Source organism: Coregonus lavaretus, assembly GCF_964263955.1.
Source record: "Coregonus lavaretus genome assembly, contig: HAP1_SCAFFOLD_1968, whole genome shotgun sequence".
Lineage (NCBI taxonomy): Eukaryota > Metazoa > Chordata > Actinopteri > Salmoniformes > Salmonidae > Coregonus > Coregonus lavaretus.
The window spans coordinates 13,245-30,858 of NW_028160836.1; the positions used below are offsets into that span (position 1 = coordinate 13,245).

The 17,614-nt window shown below is 44.4% G+C and overlaps 1 protein-coding gene across 2 annotated transcripts in view; it reads left to right on the forward strand.

The window, feature by feature from the left end:
• Positions 1 to 1,882: 1,882 nt before the first annotated feature.
• Positions 1,883 to 17,614, forward strand: part of LOC311121397 (protein phosphatase 1B-like) — a 30,183-nt gene continuing 14,451 nt past the window's right edge. Inside the window, exon 1 of one of the 2 annotated variants that reach the window (XM_084195894.1) lies at positions 1,883 to 2,239. The gene's annotated coding sequence lies outside the window, so the exon portion shown is untranslated. The remainder of the gene's footprint in view (positions 2,240 to 17,614) is intronic. The other variant, XM_084195895.1, reaches the window with a different exon arrangement.

Here is a 17,614-nt window from a genome sequence, read left to right on the forward strand (position 1 = left end):
GCACATGGTACGGAGCGCCCGCTCTCTCTGGATGGAAGGAACGCAAAAAATCATAATGAGTCCACTTTGAGTTACTTTCACCAATTCAACAGTCCCCAAACTCTTCTCCACCCAACCTGACACCACATATGGACCAGCCAGAAGGGAAGGATCCATTTTCTCCCAGAAATCTCACTCCCACTGGGCCATCCTTTCCTTTCTTACCACTCTTGACAGACAACCTCCACACCTTGCTGCTCCGAATCCGAATTCGCTCCTCCATAAAAAATTACAAATGTCAACCTCGCTCTCTTCAACTCCTTCAAACTCCATGTCACTCTCTTCAGATTCACGCTCTGAGCTACTAAAGTATGGTTTTCCATTTTTGTAGTTGACACCCAACATCTCTTTCTGTATAAGCACCTTGTGACATCTACTGATGTAAAAAGGGCTTTATAAATAAATGTGATTTCTCCAGGGTTTTTCCTTGTTCCCTTCACCCTGCCGCCACCTTCCTCTTGTCAGTTCAGCTTCCGAACTGCTGTAGCACAATTTCCATGTTTTTTTACTTCTATCTCTCAACATCCTCTCTTGTCACAGTTTTTTATTTATTTGTTTCTTCAACTTCTCCGCTTTCTTCCTCAAGTTTTCTTCCGAGCTACGGATTTCCACTTTTGTACTTGACACCTATCAACCTCATGTCCTCATCCTCCATATTCAAACCCCCTCCGGGTGAAAGATTAAATTATGAGACTACCTAAACAATCTGAACTGGAACAAACATTTTAGTAACGGGTGCTATAAATCCAAATAACCTATTGGATTAATTTAGAAAATGTTTGTAATTTATATTTCAGTAGCATAAGATTAATTAATTAATCTATCAATCAATGTAAATGCACAAACAGATTTTGAAACAAACAATTCTAAAAATCTACCTGCAATAGAGCATGCTGGGAAATGTGATAACAATGGGTGTAGTTTTGGTTCAAAGTGATGTGTATGAGTTTTAGGCCCCTGAATTAGACTTACACTTGGCCCTCAAAATAAGGCCTAATGAAATACATTCGGTATTGTGTTAAACATATGTTTTTTATGATAACATATTCGCTTGGGATCTCACTTGGTGAAGTTCATAGGACCGAAAATGAATGAATGCAATAACCATGGCTCTGTCACCAACAAATGCAGTAATGGGTGGTTACTGGTCGTCACTAGCTACCACAGTCACAAAGTCATAAACCCCCCCACCTATTTCTACAATTTATCTTCTTAAAATGTGATTTTAAACCTCACCTTAATGTTAACCCTAACCTTAACCACACTACTAACCTTATGCTTAACCCTAACCTAATTTTCATTTTCATTATTTTACAGCAACAGCTGTGCTGTCTAGTGGAAACCGTGGTAACTACAATTTACTCCAAAGGCTGGTTAGTTTAGTTTACTAGGATCCCCATTAGCTACTGCACATGCAGCAGCTACTCTTCCTGGGGTCCACAAAGGCAAGGCACTCCGGCAAGGCACACTAAGCAGTTTGTTAATTTAACACTGTTCCGGTATCTATGGGTCCACAGACTCCACACTTTCAGTGTTGATTTAACACTCTCAGTGTTCATTTAGTTGTTTTTTAACACCGGAGAATTTGTAGTGTAGAGTTGTGCGTGTTTTTTAATCATATAGTTGTAAATCTCTTGTCTGAACTCATCTGCGGATCTTGGGACACGACATCGGGGAAAACGAGCGCACCTTTGAGAAACGTTAGAACGTTAGAGGAACACACATCAACCAATGAAACGGCAGATTTGAACGGGGGCAGAACTGATTGACAGTGATTTAAACAAATCAATGTTAGCGTCTTCGAGAATTTTTGACCAATCAGCGAACAAATATCAAAAATAGCACCTCCTCTTGTTCAGCACCCAAAGGACGAAAGTGCGAGATCCGTCTGTGTTGTCTATTATAGCTAGCTAACTATTTCTGACTGTCCATATTTGTGTAGAAACGTACAGAATACTTTTTTTGCCTGATGTGACAAACTTAGTTAGTGTCAAACATGCGTAAAAACCTACGCCATCCGAACAGGGAACCGCCGAGAAAGGAATTATCGCCACTCATCTGAGGCCAAACTCGCTGATTTTGTTTTGTCAAATAAGGAAACATAACAAGATAGCTAGCTCGCTAGCTAGATATATCACCACGAAAATACCCACTACACAGGGACCTCAAAAACATCTACATTCTTTTTACAGTTGGAAACGTAAGTATAAGTGAAGAGGTTTAGCTGGTGAGGCAATCGTTGGCTAGCTTGCTAACGTTAGCCTAGCATGGCCTATTAGCATTTCGCTAGCTGACGTTATCGCAGAGATAGCTACTCTATTGATTCTCGCATGCTGTTGTGTAACGTTAGTTTGGGTCGCAGCTAACATTAGCTAGTTAGCTTGCTGCATTGGCTACATGCGTTTGACTGTCAACGTCGTCTAAAAGGTGCATCAACTGTTTTCCAATACGGTGCGTGGGCTGGGAAATGTCATTATTTTGGCAACAATTTAGCTAGCTAGTTAGCTAACTAACGTTAGCCACCTATTTTTCAAGTGACACCTTGCCAGTTAACTGTAGCGTTTGGTTTGTTGTCAGTTGTATTTAACGCGTTTAACCTAATCGGATCAAACTTAATATTATTAGCACAGTTAATTATATAATCGCCTCCCCCACTCTTTCTCTTCAACTGCGTGAAATTAGCATGGCATATTTTACAACTGTCAGGATAAAACTAGGACTGATACTGGCATTTAGATAACTAACGTTAACCATTGACTACAGTTAGTTAGATTACTAGCTAACTAAAGCAATGCTGGTGGTCTGTGCTGGCTAGTCTGGGTGATTTTTGAATATTACCATTCATTGAGCTTTCTAGTTTGTGTCCCATCCATGGGAGAATGTAACCCACGACTGCTGTATTCACCGTGTTACAAACCCCTGCTACAGCACAGTTAGAGCAGGGCCTCTATGGTTTGGCGTCGGTGTAACAGTGGGCAAGGTGGGGTGTGTGTTGCGGTCTGTGCAGTCGGGGGTGACCACTGAGCAGGGGCGGTGGGCGAGGTCAGTCACCTGCTGACCCAGAGTGTGTGACGTCACCTAGACTCTGACCCCCTATCTGTTCTTCAGGGATATAAGGTTATACACAGAGTAGTGACTCAAATAAAAATGTATTTGTATTTGAATACAACAGGTGTAGACCTTACAGTGAAATGCTTACTTACAAGCTCTTTCTTAACGATGCAGAGTTAAAATAAGAAGATAAAACATGAGAACTATGCAGTGACTCTAGGAAAATATGAGTGTCATGATGATGTTAACTTGGACAGAACCTTATCATTCACACAGCCCTATCTTTATCACTACTGGAACTAAGATAGGGAGGGAAATGGAGTGAGAGGATGAAAGGTTCAGTACAGGGTCGCTTTCAAATCAAATTTTATTGGTCACTTACACATGTTTAGCAGATGTTCTTGCGTGTGTAGCGAAATGCTTGTGTTTCTAGCTCCGACAGTGCAGTAATATCTAACAATTACACAACATATAACCAATACACACATCTAAGTAAAGCAATGGAATTAAGAATATATAAATATATGGACGAGCAATGTCAGAGCTGCATAGACTAAGATACAGTAGAATAGTATAGAATACAGCATATACATATGAGATGAGTAATGCAAGATATGTAAACATTATTAAAGTGACTAGTGTTCCATTTATTAAAGTGGCCAGTGATTTCTAATCTATGTATATAGGCAGCAGCCTCTAATGTGTTAGTGAAGGCTATTTAACAGATAGAAGCAGTTTTTCTGTCTCTCGGACACCAGCTTTGATGCACCTGTACTGACCTCGCCTTCTGGATGATAGGGGGGTGAACAGGCAGTGGCTCGGGTGGTTGTTGTCCTTGATGATCCTTTTGGCCTTCCTGTAACATCGGGCGCTGTAGGTGTCCTGGAGGGCTGGTAGTTTGCCCCCGGTGATGCGTTGGGCAGACCGCACCACCCTCTGGAGAGCCCTGCAGTTGCGGGCGCTGCAGTTGCCGTACCAGGCGGTGATACAGCCTGACAGGATGCTCTCAATTGTGCATCTGTAAAAGTTTGTGAGGGTTTTAGGTGCCAAGCCAAATTTCATCAGCCTCCTGAGGTTGAAGAGGCGCTGTTGCGCCGTATTCACTACACTGTCTGTGTGGGTGGACCGTTTCAGTTTGTCAGTGATGTGTACAGCGAGGAACTTGAAGCGTTCCACATTCTCCACTGCGGTCCCGTCGATGTGGAGAGGGGGGTGCTCCCTCTGCTGTTTCCTGAAGTCCACGATCATCTCCTATGTTTTGTTGACGTTGAGTGAGGTTATTTTCCTGGCACCACACTCCCAGAGCCCTCACCACCTCCCTGTAGGTTGTCTCGTCATTGTTGGTAATCAAGCCTACTACTGTTGTGTCGTCTGCAAACTTGAGGATTGAGTTGGAGGCGTGCTTGGCCACGCAGTGATGGGTGAACAGGGAGTACAGGAGGGGGCTGAACATGCAACCTTGTGGGGCCCCAGTGTTGAGGATCAGCGAAGGGGAGGTGTTGTTTCCTACCTTCACCACCTGGGGGCAGCCCGTCAGGAAGTCCAGGACCCAGTTGCACAGGGCGGAGTTCAGACCCAGGGCTTCGAGCTTAATAATGAGCTTGGAGGGTACTATGGTGTTGAATGCTGAGCTATAGTCAATGAACAGCATTCTTACATAGGTATTCCTCTTGTCCAGATGGGATAGGGCAGTGTGATGGTGATTACATCATCTGTGGATCTATTGGGGCGGTAAGCAAATTGAAGTGGGTCTAGGGTGGCAGGTAAGGTAGAGGTGATATGATCCTTGACTAGTCTCTCAAAGCACTTCATGATGACAGAAGTGAGCGATACGGGGCGATAGTCATTTAGTTCAGTTACCGTTGCTTTCTTGGGTACAGGGACAATGGTGGCCATCTTGAAGCATGAGGGGACAGCAGACTGGGAAAGGGAGAGATTGAATATGTCCATAAACACACCAGCCAGCTGGTCTGCGCATGCTCTGAGGACGCGGCTAGGGATGCCGTCTGGGCCGGCAGCCGTGCGAGGGTTAACACACTTAAATATCTTACTCACGTCGGCCATGGAGAAGTCCTTGGTAGCGGGCTGCGTCGGTGGCGCTGTGTTATCCTCAAAGCGGGCGAAGAAGTTGTTTAGCTTGTCCGGAAGCAAGACGTCGGTGTCCGCGAATTGGCTGGTTTTCCTTTTGTAGTCCGTGATTGTCTGTAGACCCTGCCACGTACGTCTCGTGTCTGAGCCGTTGAATTGCGACTCCACTTATACCCAATACTGATGTTTTGCATGTTTGATTGCCTTGCGGCGGGAATAACTACACTGTTTGTATTCTGCCATATACCCAGTCATCTTGCCATGGTTAAATGCGGTGTTCGCGCTTTCAGTTTTGCGCGAGTGCTGCCATCTATCCACGGTTTATGGTTAGGGTAGGTTTTAATAGTCACAGTGGGGTACAACATCTCCTATACACTTCCTGATCAGTCACCGTATCAGTTTATACGTCAAAATAATTCTCTGAAGCTACCTGGAACATATCCCAGTCCGCGTGATGAAAACAATCTTGAAGCATGGATTCCGATTGGTCAGACCAGTGTTGAATAGTCCTTAGCACGGGTACTTCCTGTTTGATTTTCTGCCTAAAGGAAGGAGCAAAATGGAGTCGTGGTCAGATTTGCCGAAAGGAGGGCGGGGGAGGGCGTTGTAGGCATCCCGGAAGATGTTTCAGCAGCGTGAGTACTACAGTCGATGTGTTGATAGAACTTCTGCAGCCTTTTTCTCAAATTTGCTTTGTTAAAATCCCCTGCTACAATAAATGCAGCCTCAGGATATGTAGTTTCCAGTTTGCATAAAGTCCAGTGAAGTTCTTTGAGGGCCGTCGTGATATTGGCTTGAGGGGGGATATACACGGCCGTGACTATAACCGAAGAAAATTCTCTTGGGAGATAATACGGTCGGCATTTGATTGTGAGGTATTCTATGTCGGGTGAACAAAATAACTTGAGTATGTTTTCACAATTACACCATGACCGTTAATCATAAAACATACACCTCCGCCCTTCTGCTTCATGGAGAGATATTTTTTCCTGTCTGCGCGATGAACTGAGAACCCAACTGGCTGGGCTGACTCGGACAGTATATCCCGAGAGAGCCATGTTTCCGTGAAACAGAATATGTTACAATCCCTGATGTCTCTCTGGAAAGAAACCCTTGCCATGAGCTCGTCAACTTTATTATCCAGAGACTGAAACATTAGCGAGTAATATACTCTGAAGCGGTGGGTGGTGTGCACGCCTCCTAAGTCGGACTAGAAGACCGCTCCGAGTACCTCTCCTCCGCCGGCGTTGTTTTGGGTGGGCCTCTGGAATCAGTTCAATTGCCCTGGGGGATGCGAACAAAGGATCCGCTTTGGGAAAGTCGTATTCCTGGTCGTAATGCTGGTAGTGCTGTGGTCCTCTGTAGCTCAATTGGTAGAGCATGGCGCTTGTAACGCCAGGGTAGTGGGTTCGATCCCCGGGACCACCCATACGTAAAAATGTATGCACACATGACTGTAAGTCGCTTTGGATAAAAGCGTCTGCTAAATGGCATATTATTATTATTATAGTGCTGGTGAGTTATCGCCGCTCTGATATCCAATAGTTCTTCCTAGCTGATAACGTAAGAAATAATAGTTTAAAAAACAATACTGCAAAGTTTCCTAAGAGCTAGAAGCAAGGCAGCCATCTCTGTCGGTGCCATTACAGTCGGAACGTCACTGTAAATGTTCTGAAACCAAAATGTTGATTTCTTATTGGACAGGTAACCATACTCTGAACAGACACTGGTCTTTTCCCCTGGTTCTGGAGAGTATGAAAAATGTATGCACTCACTAACTGTAAGTCGCTCTGGATAAGAGCGTCTGCTAAATGACTAAAATGTAAATGTAATACAGGGTGTGCAGGCTTTAGTTCCAGACCAGCACTAACAGAGGTGATTGGTTACGCTAATCAACTCCACATCAAGATCTCAGTTAGCTGTATCAGGTGTGTTGGTGCTGGGCTGTAGATCTGAATGGACTGGATAGGTTTCCACCCATCCTATCTGAGGGCAAGATGAAGCAAATATCACACTGCTTACTCCAATCCAATCATCCTACCTAATGATTATCATGTCATTTATCCAATCATAGTTTAGGGGCTACGGTTTTAGGAATTGATTTGGGACAGCCACGTTCAGAGGATATGACAGCTGAACAGAGAGCCGCCGTAGTAATGGTGATATGTGATTGGCTGAGGCCACCCAGTGACGTGTGAAATTGTATACGCATTAATCATTGTCCATTTTTAGTTTTCAAAAGTTGAACTCATGGAAACTTTTTTTTCCCCGGACGAGTTGTATATACGTACGAAGGCGGACATATTGTGTGTTTTTTGAGGGGTAATCATCCGCCACCGGATGACTCCATTGCCTCAATCGGTTATGTTTGGACACACGGTCTCTGTACGGTCGTATCAGGGTTTCCGGTACGGAATACGTGGCACCGGACAACTTGACAGGGATTGGGTGCATAACCCATTAGAGTCCACCCTCGGTGCTCAGAATGACAAATCACATTTCGATTATGGTAATTTCTCTTAACAGAACATGCAACTCCTCTAATGAAGCAACCAATAAAACGTCATTTTCAAACATTTGCCAAATCGCAATTCGCAGGAAAACCCCGTTCTAAACAGCGTACCAGATGAAAATCTCCATTAGAAACTTACAAAGACGGGGAATCTAAAGATGGAACAACTAAGATGGGTTGCTAATATGACTAGGGTTGTGCCTTTGGCTTCAGGACAACTAAAGAAAGTTGATATAAAAACCAATAGAACAGGAGAGAAATGGCATATGAGGACGTGTAGGCTATTGAAATAAATTAGCAAAAATGATATAATTACTCCTGTCTATACAGAAATAAATAAAATACTTCACCAGAAAGCATGACTTAGCCACAGAGGAATCGAGGATCATTAGCTTTTTTATTTTTATAGCTGTGGATTGTTTCAAATCACAAGCTATGCCTATTAGGAAGTCAGCAATTTGGCCAGAGCACATGGCAGTAGGCCTAGCTGATTATTGAGTTGCGGCCGTCAGTGAAAAGCATCTCAAATATGTGTGAAGATACAGTGCCTTGCTAAAGTATTCAGCCCCCTTGGTGTTTTTCCTATTATGTTGTAATTTAAATGGAGTTTTATTTGGATTTCATGTAATGGACATACACAAAATAGTCCAAATGGGTGAAGTTAAATGAAAAAAGTAACTTGTTTCAAAAAATTCTAAAAAATAAATAATGGAAAAGTGGTGCGTGCATATGTATTCACCCCCTTTGCTATGAAGCCCCTAATTAAGATCTGGTGCAACCAATCACCTTCAGAAGTCACATAATTAGTTAAATAAAGTCCACCTGTGTGCAATCTAAGTGTCACATGATCTGTCACATGATCTCAGTATATATACACTTGTTCTGAAAGGCCCCAGAGTCTGCAACACCACTAAGCAAGGGGCACCACCAAGCAAGCGGCACCATGAAAACCAAGGAGCTCTCCAAACAGGTCAGGGACAAAGTTGTGGAGAAGTACAGATCAGGATTGTGTTCAAAAAAAATTATTTAGGCATGTTGTGTAAATCAAATGATACAAACCCCCAAAAATCAATTTTAATTCCAGGTTGTAAGGCAACAAAATAGGAAAAATGCCAAGGGGGATGAATACTTTCGCAAGCCCCTGTAATGTGTCTTGAGCATAATTTAAAATGTTGAGACAAGAAGGAGGAGGGTTGTGGTGAAGAAATGGGCGAGTCTCTCTCCAGAATGGCTGAGCTGTCTCCCGCCAATTCTTGCACATTCATTGTGTGAATGTTTGCCCTTTTGATTGTTTATTTTGTACCTATTCCACATGACATCTGTCACCAGTAGTAAATGTATGTAATAGGGAATTTTATAAAAAGAGCAGCTCAAGACATAAAGTGAGGCAGACAGGCTGAGTAGAGAGATTAATGCATTTCTGAATTGATCATGTTTTCTACTGTTTTTATTTGTCTGCTTTATTTATTTTGACTTGGTTGACAATGGAAGTTATAGGCCTACTGCTGCATTGGCCAATAGGCTATGAGTTCCATGCGCTCATTTCTTTAGCTGCCAATAGATCTGTGTATCAGTGTGTCCATATGGCAGAGGCTGGTGATCTCGCATTAGTTTGAGATCTTATTACTTTTTACCATTTTAATTCCGATTTTTTATTTATTTATGATTAACCACGTGACCGTGATCTTGAAACGAAAAAGTTATTAATTAAATTAAACTGTTCCACAAAAATGCGCAAATGGAAAATCATAACTGGCACGCAGATATATAAAAATTGTAGGATAAATGGTAAGCTTCCCCAAACTTGAAACTCACACGCCGTCTATGAATCCTTTATAAAATAATTGCCTCCATGTTTCCATTGTCGGATTTGCCTGTAGGCTACTTTGAAGCAAGGTAAGACATGCCTCATAATATGAAGTAAAATATTCAGGTTTCAAACAATTAAGTACCTTTTCAAAATGCATACTGCCTCCAGCTCCCATTTGTAAAGTGATGGTGACGTGCCGATAGCCTTCAATTAGGCTACCAGTTGAGAAATAAAAATTGTTTGCTATTTTTAATAATGCAACAAAACAGATTTTAACAGGTTTGCATTTAGAATTGTTGGGCGATTAATGGGCTTATAAAAGCACGTTTTACTCCAGCGGCAACCAGCTGAGGAGCTGCAGGAGAAATCCTTCTCAAAATAGGTTCTGTATGATGTGCGCGTGTCATAGTTGTGTTGGATAAATAAGATAGGCTACGTGATGCCCACCCGCCAATTTAATTCCACTATATTATGCAAATTAACCTATAGACCGATAAGCATGACGGTCAAATGTATACTGAACAAAAATATAAACGCAACATGCAACAATTTCATAGATTTTACTGAGTTACAGTTCATGTAGGGAAATCAGTCAATAGGCCCTAATCTATGGATTTCACATGACTGGGAATACAAAATATGCATCTGTTAAAAAAAAGAAGAAAAAAAGTAGGGGTGTGGATCAGAAACCCAGTCAGTATCTGGTGTGACCACCGTTTGCCTCATGCAGTGCGACACATGTCCTTCGCATCGAGTTGATCAGCCTGTTGATTGTGGCCTGTGGAATGTTGTCCCACTTCTCTTCAATGGCTGTGCGAAGTTGCTTGATATTGGCGGGAACTGGAACACGCTGTTATACAAGTCGATCCAGAGCATCCCAAACATGCTCAATGGGTGTAATGTCTGAGTATGCAGGCCATGGAAGAACTGGGACATTTTCAGGTTCCAGGAATTGTGTACAGATCCTTGCGACATGGGGCCATGCATTATCATGCTGAAACATGAGGTGATGGTGGCGGATGAATGGCATGACAATGGGCCTCAGGATCTCGGCACGGTATCGCTGTGCATTCAAATTGCCATCGATAAAATGCAATTGTGTTTGTTGTCTGTAGCTTATACCTGCCCATACCATAACCCCCGCCACCACCATGGGGCACTCTGTTCACAACGTTGACATCAGCAAACCGCTCACCCACATGTCTGCCACTTCTCCAGCGTGCCAGTGGCCATCGATGGTGAGCATATGCCCACTGAAGTCTGTTACGACGCCGAACTACAGTCTGGTCAAGACCCTGGTGAGGACGACGAGCACGCAGATGAGCTTCCCTGAGACTGTTTCTGAAAGTTTGTGCAGAAATTCTTCGGTTGTGCAAACCCACAGCTTCATCAGCTGTCCGGGTGGGTCGTCTCAGACGATCCCGCAGGTGAAGAAGCCGGATGTGGAGGTCCTGGGCTGGCGTGGTTACATGTGGTCTGCAGTTGTGAGGCCGGTTGGACGAACTTCCAAATTCCTTAACAGCATTGGAGGCGGCTTATGGTAGAGAAATTAACTTTAAATTATCCGGCAACACTCTGGTGGATATTCCTGCTGTCAGCATGCCAATTGCATGCTCCCTCAACTTGATACAGCTGTGGCATTGTGTTGTGACAACTGCACATTTTAGTTGACTGTTATTGTCCTTAGCATGAGGTGCACCTGTGTAATGATCATGCTGTTTACTCAGCTTCTTGATATGCCACAGCTGTCGGGTGGATGGATTATCTTGGCAAAGGAGAAATACTCACTAACAGGGATGTAAACAAATTTGTGCACCAAATTTGAGAGAAATAAGCTTTTTGTGTATAGGGACCATTTCTGGGATCTTTTATTTCATCTCATGAAACACAGGACACAGTTTATATTTGTGTTCAGTATATTTACATCAACTTGTATTTCCATCAATGAATATAAAGCATTATTTTGTAACAGGATTTTTTTCTTCCTGTCATTTTTGCTGAAAACTGTAAATTGTATCGGATATCCGGATGGTTGAAATTCAGGTTATTTCTGGATCAAAATGTGGCTTTTGTGGCGGGGGCGTGGCCAATGGTGGGGTTGCCGACCTCAAATTTTACAGGCCCTGTTGGCCGCAGTGACAACATTTTGCTGTTTTAACGCACATTTTCTGCAATTCTACACATTTTGCCATGTGGGGGAGAAACATTTGCAGTTTAATGCAAATTTCCTGCAATTCTACACATTTTGCCATGGCTTATTCTGACTTAAACATTATAACAAAATCAATGACAAAAATACTCGAATGCATAATTTAAATTTTATATACTCCCTGACTGTCTAACTTTTATTTTGGTAATTGTTAGTTCTCAAAGTGTATAAGTCGACTATTATGTTTTTTACTGTTTGGACATAGGCTGCCCAGATGAACACTTAGGTGGCCCGCCCAAGACTTTTCTATGCAAAAAAAACCTGGAATTCTGATTATAAATAAAATAATTGCTCTTGACTCTCAACAAATTAGAATAATGCAAATGCCCATGGCAGAGGTAAACAGCGGACAGGGTGCTTTCCTTCGTTAATTTGTCAACAGCTAAAGAGAAGTCTGATTTTCGCCCTGATAGAGCTGATTCTGTTACAAAAACGTTTTCTGGTGAGTGTTTTGCATCGATCTGTTACATGTCTTTTGGAAACTCCCCTGTAATTGCTATTTGAAATGGGGGAAATAGCATACCGTCAGGTCATCCTGGAGGGCTATATGCACAGCGCACCGTTGTAAAAACTACATTCGCATTTTTTATTTTTAAATTAAGAATTTCAAATGTCATGGCATATCCTTGTATGTAAAAATGTCACAAGGATAATTACATTTAGACAAAGATGTTTCATTGTTAAAATAGGTATAAAAAAAATTTGTCTTCCAAAAATGAACACTCACTCAAGTAATCGAATACTAACGTCTGTTCGTATATTCGATTAACCTTGCCCATCCCTAGTGTGTAGTGTGGAGAACCAGGTCAGGCAGAGTTGATTTGAGATGGTCCCAGTTAGTATGGACTGGGAGAACAGCAGATGATGTCATAAAGGTAAGATGCTAACTCTCGCTTCCTGTCTGGTAAGGCCAAGATGAGCATTGGCTGCGAAAGGTTGTGTGTGTACATTATATGCCTTAAGATGGGTGTGTCTGGGTGTTGGCCAGAATGACTCAAACCCAGTAATGTGGTTAGGTGTGTGTGTTGACTGGGTGAATAAGTGAGCGTAGCCTATAGACGAGAAGCAGTATATTGGAAGATTCTAAATGGTTCTGTGAACAGTTTGAAAAGTGTGTGTGTGTATTTGTGTGTGACCACAGAGCTGAACTCAGTGCTCATTCCCTCTGCAGAGCCAGTGGATCTTGGCATCTATGTTAGGGATTCTTCTGGATCAAAATGGGGCTTCGGTGGTTGGCGTGGGCATGGCCAATGGCACGGTCCCCGACTCTACATTTTTGAGCCCCTACTCTTGGCCGCAGAGACAACATTTTGCTGTTTTAAAAGCAAATTTCCTGCAATTCTACACATTTAGCCATGCTTTATGTCGTGTTCTTATGCTATCTGTGAGGGTGAAGTCTTTCATCTCGCTCATCGCAATATTTGCGGTGCAGCTTGTGCAACGTCCGCTAACTCTAACTTTACACTGAAAACATTTTACCACCCCCGTTTGAACTTAAGCAGCCAGAAAAAACACTTAGGTGGCCCGCCCAAGACTTTTCTATGCAGAAGAAAACCCTGTGTGTGGGAGATGTGGTTTCGGCCTGAGGGTTGAGTGGTCGAGTGTGTGTGCTTTCGACAATAACAGCGAGCCTATGTCACTTTTGTGTGTGTGGCAGTCCATCTGAAGGGAGTGCTAAGAAAGAAGCTGTACCTTCGTGTGTGTGTGTTTCCCTGTCGTTTCAGGCTGGGCTATACAACTAGCTCCTCTAACATACACTACCAGTCAAAAGTTTGGACACATCTACTCATTCAAGGGTTTTTCTTTATTTTTACTACTTTTTTATTTGAAGAGTAATAGTGAAGACATCAAAACTATGAAATAAAACATGGAATCATGTAAACTCAGCAAAAAAAGAAACTGTGACGGTCTCATGAGGACCGTCACAGGAATGGAAGACCCAGATTTACCTCTGCTGCAGAGGATAAGTTCATTAGAGTTACCAGCCTCAGAAATTGCAGCCCAAATAAATGCTTCACGGAGTTCAAGTAACAGATACATCTCAACATCAATTGTTCAGAGGAGACTGTGTGAATCAGGCCTTCATGGTCGAATTGCTGCAAAGAAACCACTACTAACGGACACCAATAAGAAGAAGAGACTTGCTTGGGCCAAGAAACACGAGCAATGGACATTAGACCGGTGGAAATCTGTCCTTTGGTCTGGAGTCCAAATGTTAGATTTTTGGTTCCAACCGCTGTGTCTTTGTGAGACGTGGCTGAACGGATGATCTCCCTATGTGTATTTCCCACCGTGAAGCATGGAGGAGGAGGTGTGGGGGTGCTTTCTGGTGACACTGTCAGTGATTTATTTAGAATTCAAGGCACAGTTAACCAGCATGGCTACCACAGCATTCTGCAGGGTTACGCCATCCCATCTGGTTTGGGCTTAGTGGGACTATCATTTGTTTTTCAACAGGACAATGACCCAACACACCTCCAGGCTGTGTAAGGGCTATTTTACCAAGAAGGAGAGTGATGGAGTGCTGCATCAGATGACCTGGCCTCCACAATCCCCCGACCTCAACCCAATTGAGATGGTTTGGAATGAGTCGGACCGCAGAGTGAAGGAAAAGCAGCCAACAAGTGCTCTGTATATGTGGGAACTCCTTCAAGACTGTTGGAAAACCATTCCAGGTGAAGATGGTTGAGAGAATGCCAAGAGAGTGCAAAGCTGTCATCGAGGAAAAGGGTGGCTATTTGAAGAATATCAAATATAAAATAGATTTGGATTTGTTTAACACTTTTTTTGGTTACTACATGATTCCATATGTGTTATTTCATGGTTTTGATGTCTTCACTATTGAAAATAGTAAAAAAATAAAGAAACTCTGGAATGAGTAGGTGTGTCCAAACTTTTGACTGGTACTAATATATATATATATATATATAATCTCACACACTGCTCCCATTTTGTGTGAGATTGTGTGGACTGAGGTAGCTGAATGAATCCTTGACTGCACAGTGAGTTTGTTTTATTATTAGAGAGAAGTAGTACTGCTGCCTAACATGACAGAAGAGACACACACACACACACACACACACACACACACACACACTGACAGGGTGGGAAATTAACACCAGCAAAGTGCTAGAATGTTTATTCTTACCAGCCACATTGGCGGGGGGTCACACAGCATTTGGGAGCGGTTGGATTTTTTTAAATCCATAGTTCTGGAAGAGAATCTCAACGCTACAGTGGTGAAAACGAGGGGGGGCTAGTAGAGGGATGGATAGAGGGGGGGCTAGCAGAGGGATGGATAGAGGGGGGGCTAGCAGAGGGATGGATAGAGGGGGGGGGGGCTAGCAGAGGGATGGATAGAGGGGGGGGGGCTAGTAGAGGGATGGATAGAGGGGGGGGGCTAGTAGAGGGATGGATAGAGGGGGGGGCTAGTAGAGGGATGGATAGAGGGGGGGCTAGTAGAGGGATGGATAGAGGGGGGGCTAGTAGAGGGATGGATAGAGGGGGGGCTAGTAGAGGGATGGATAGAGGGGGGGGGCTAGTAGAGGGATGGGTAGAGGGGGGGCTAGTAGAGGGATGGATAGAGGGGGGGGCTAGTAGAGGGATGGATAGAGGGGGGGGGCTAGTAGAGGGATGGATAGAGGGGGGGGCTAGTAGAGGGATGGGTAGAGGGGGGGCTAGTAGAGGGATGGATAGAGGGGGGGGCTAGTAGAGGGATGGATAGAGGGGGGGGCTAGTAGAGGGATGGATAGAGGGGGGGGCTAGTAGATGGATGGATAGAGGGGCTACTAGATGGATTGATGGATGGATGGAGGAGCTAGTAGAGGGAGGGAAGTAGAGGGAGGGATAGAGAGGGGGGGCGAGTAGAGGGGGGGCTAGTTGGGGGATAGAGGGGGGGCTAGTAGAGGGAGGGATAGAGAGGGAGGGAAGTAGGGGGATGGATAGAGGGGGGGCTAGTAGAGGGAGGGATAGGGGGATGGATAGAGAGGGGGCTAGTAGAGGGATGGATAGAGGGGGGGCTAGGAGAGGGGGGCTAGTAGAGGGATGTATAGGGGGCTAGTAGAGGGGGGGCTAGTAGAGGGAGGGGTAGAGGGAGGGGCTAGTAGAGGGATGTATAGGGGGTTAGTAGAGGGGGGGGCTAGTAGAGGGATGTATAGAGGGCTAGTAGAGGGGGGGGGCTAGTAGAGGGAGGGATAGAGGGATGTATAGAGGGGGGCTAGTAGAGGAAGGGATAGAGGGGGGGCTAGTAGATGGATGGATGGAGGGGCTAGTAGAGGGATGTATAGAGAGCTAGTAGAGGGAGGGATGGGGGGGCTAGTAGAGGGAGGGATAGAGGGGGGGGGCTAGTAGAGGGAATGATAGGGGGAGGGCTAGGGGGCTAGTAGAGGGAGGAATGGAGGGTATAGGGGGCTAGTAGAGGGAGGAATGGAGGGGGTAGAGGGAGGGATAGAGGGGGGGGCTAGTAGAGGGATGTATAGAGGGGGCCCTAGTAGAGGGATGAGTAGAGGGGGCCCTAGTAGAGGGAATGATGGAGGGGTCCCTAGTAGAGGGAATGATAGGTGGAGGGCTAGGGGGCTAGTAGAGGGAGGAATGGAGGGGGTAGAGGGAGGGGGCTAGTAGAAGGATTGCTAGGGGGAGTAGATGGATTGCTAGGGGGAGTAGATGGATGGATGGATGGAGGGGCTAGTAGATGGATGGATAGAGGGGCTACTAGATGGATTGATGGATGGATGGAGGGGCTAGTAGAGGGATGGATGGGGTGTCTTCCCAACGCTGAGCCTGAAACCCAAACCAGGACACACTATTAATAGACTGTGTGTGTGTTTCTACAGAGCATCATGGCGTATGTGCTCCACACACACACACACACACACACTCACACACACACACACACACACACACACACACACACACACACACACACACACACACACACACACACACACTCTGAGGCTAGCTGGGTAGTCACTCCTCGTGCCTGCAAGCCTTTTTTGGGCACATGCCTGCCGTGCAGTGTGTGTGTGTGTGTGTGTTTGCTGGCCAGTGGTTAAACATATTAGTGTCGTGGTTACTTCTAGCGCAGTTCTCTCTAGCCACAGCCAAGGTTGTTGGTTTAAGCCCAGCCTCTGTCATTACACTGCGTCTCAGTCCAGAGTTTGTAGGTACTCGTTCACTCACCATCATCATTAGTCTGTAGACAGTGGGTACTATATTTTACACCAACCCATTAGGGGCTGCACTGGGCTGTAGTCTGGTCTATTGGTAGTGTGTTTATTGAGCAGTGGGCATGGCTGATGACAGCTTTCCCATTAACATGACTCTATTTCTAGTTTTAGTAATGATCTGCATGTGCTTGTGTGAGAGATCTAAATGGTCTTAGGGTTAGGTTTTGTACTAAAGAGTCTTATGTCTTGACCTCGGTGCTTGGCTGATGAGTCTTCATTCATTCTCCCTCTGTACACACACACACACACACACACACAACCTCAGACTGTTGGATAGATGCAGGAAGTTGTAGAAATTTGAAAAGCTTCAAGTGCACTTGAAGCAACACAACAATTTAAATGGATGACTGACGAGAAGCTCCAAAACAAGCATGTAATACTGCAGCATGGGAATTACACTGCTTTTTCACAATTGCTACCTCAGGGTTCGAGACTGCGACCAAAACACTTTGATTTGCGAGTTTTTGTCGTGGCAGTGCGACGGCATTTTTTTTTATTGGTCGCTAGGGTGCCAGTGACTAAAATGTATAATGCAACTTTGGTACTTTTTGATACTAGAACGTGAAAAACGGTTCGGTACTAGAATTTGTGTTACTTTAGGTACTTCTGTCATGTCTCGTGTCATCTACTGATTGAGAGAGGATCAAGTCTGTATCAGCGCATCCAATGCCCCCTTGTAG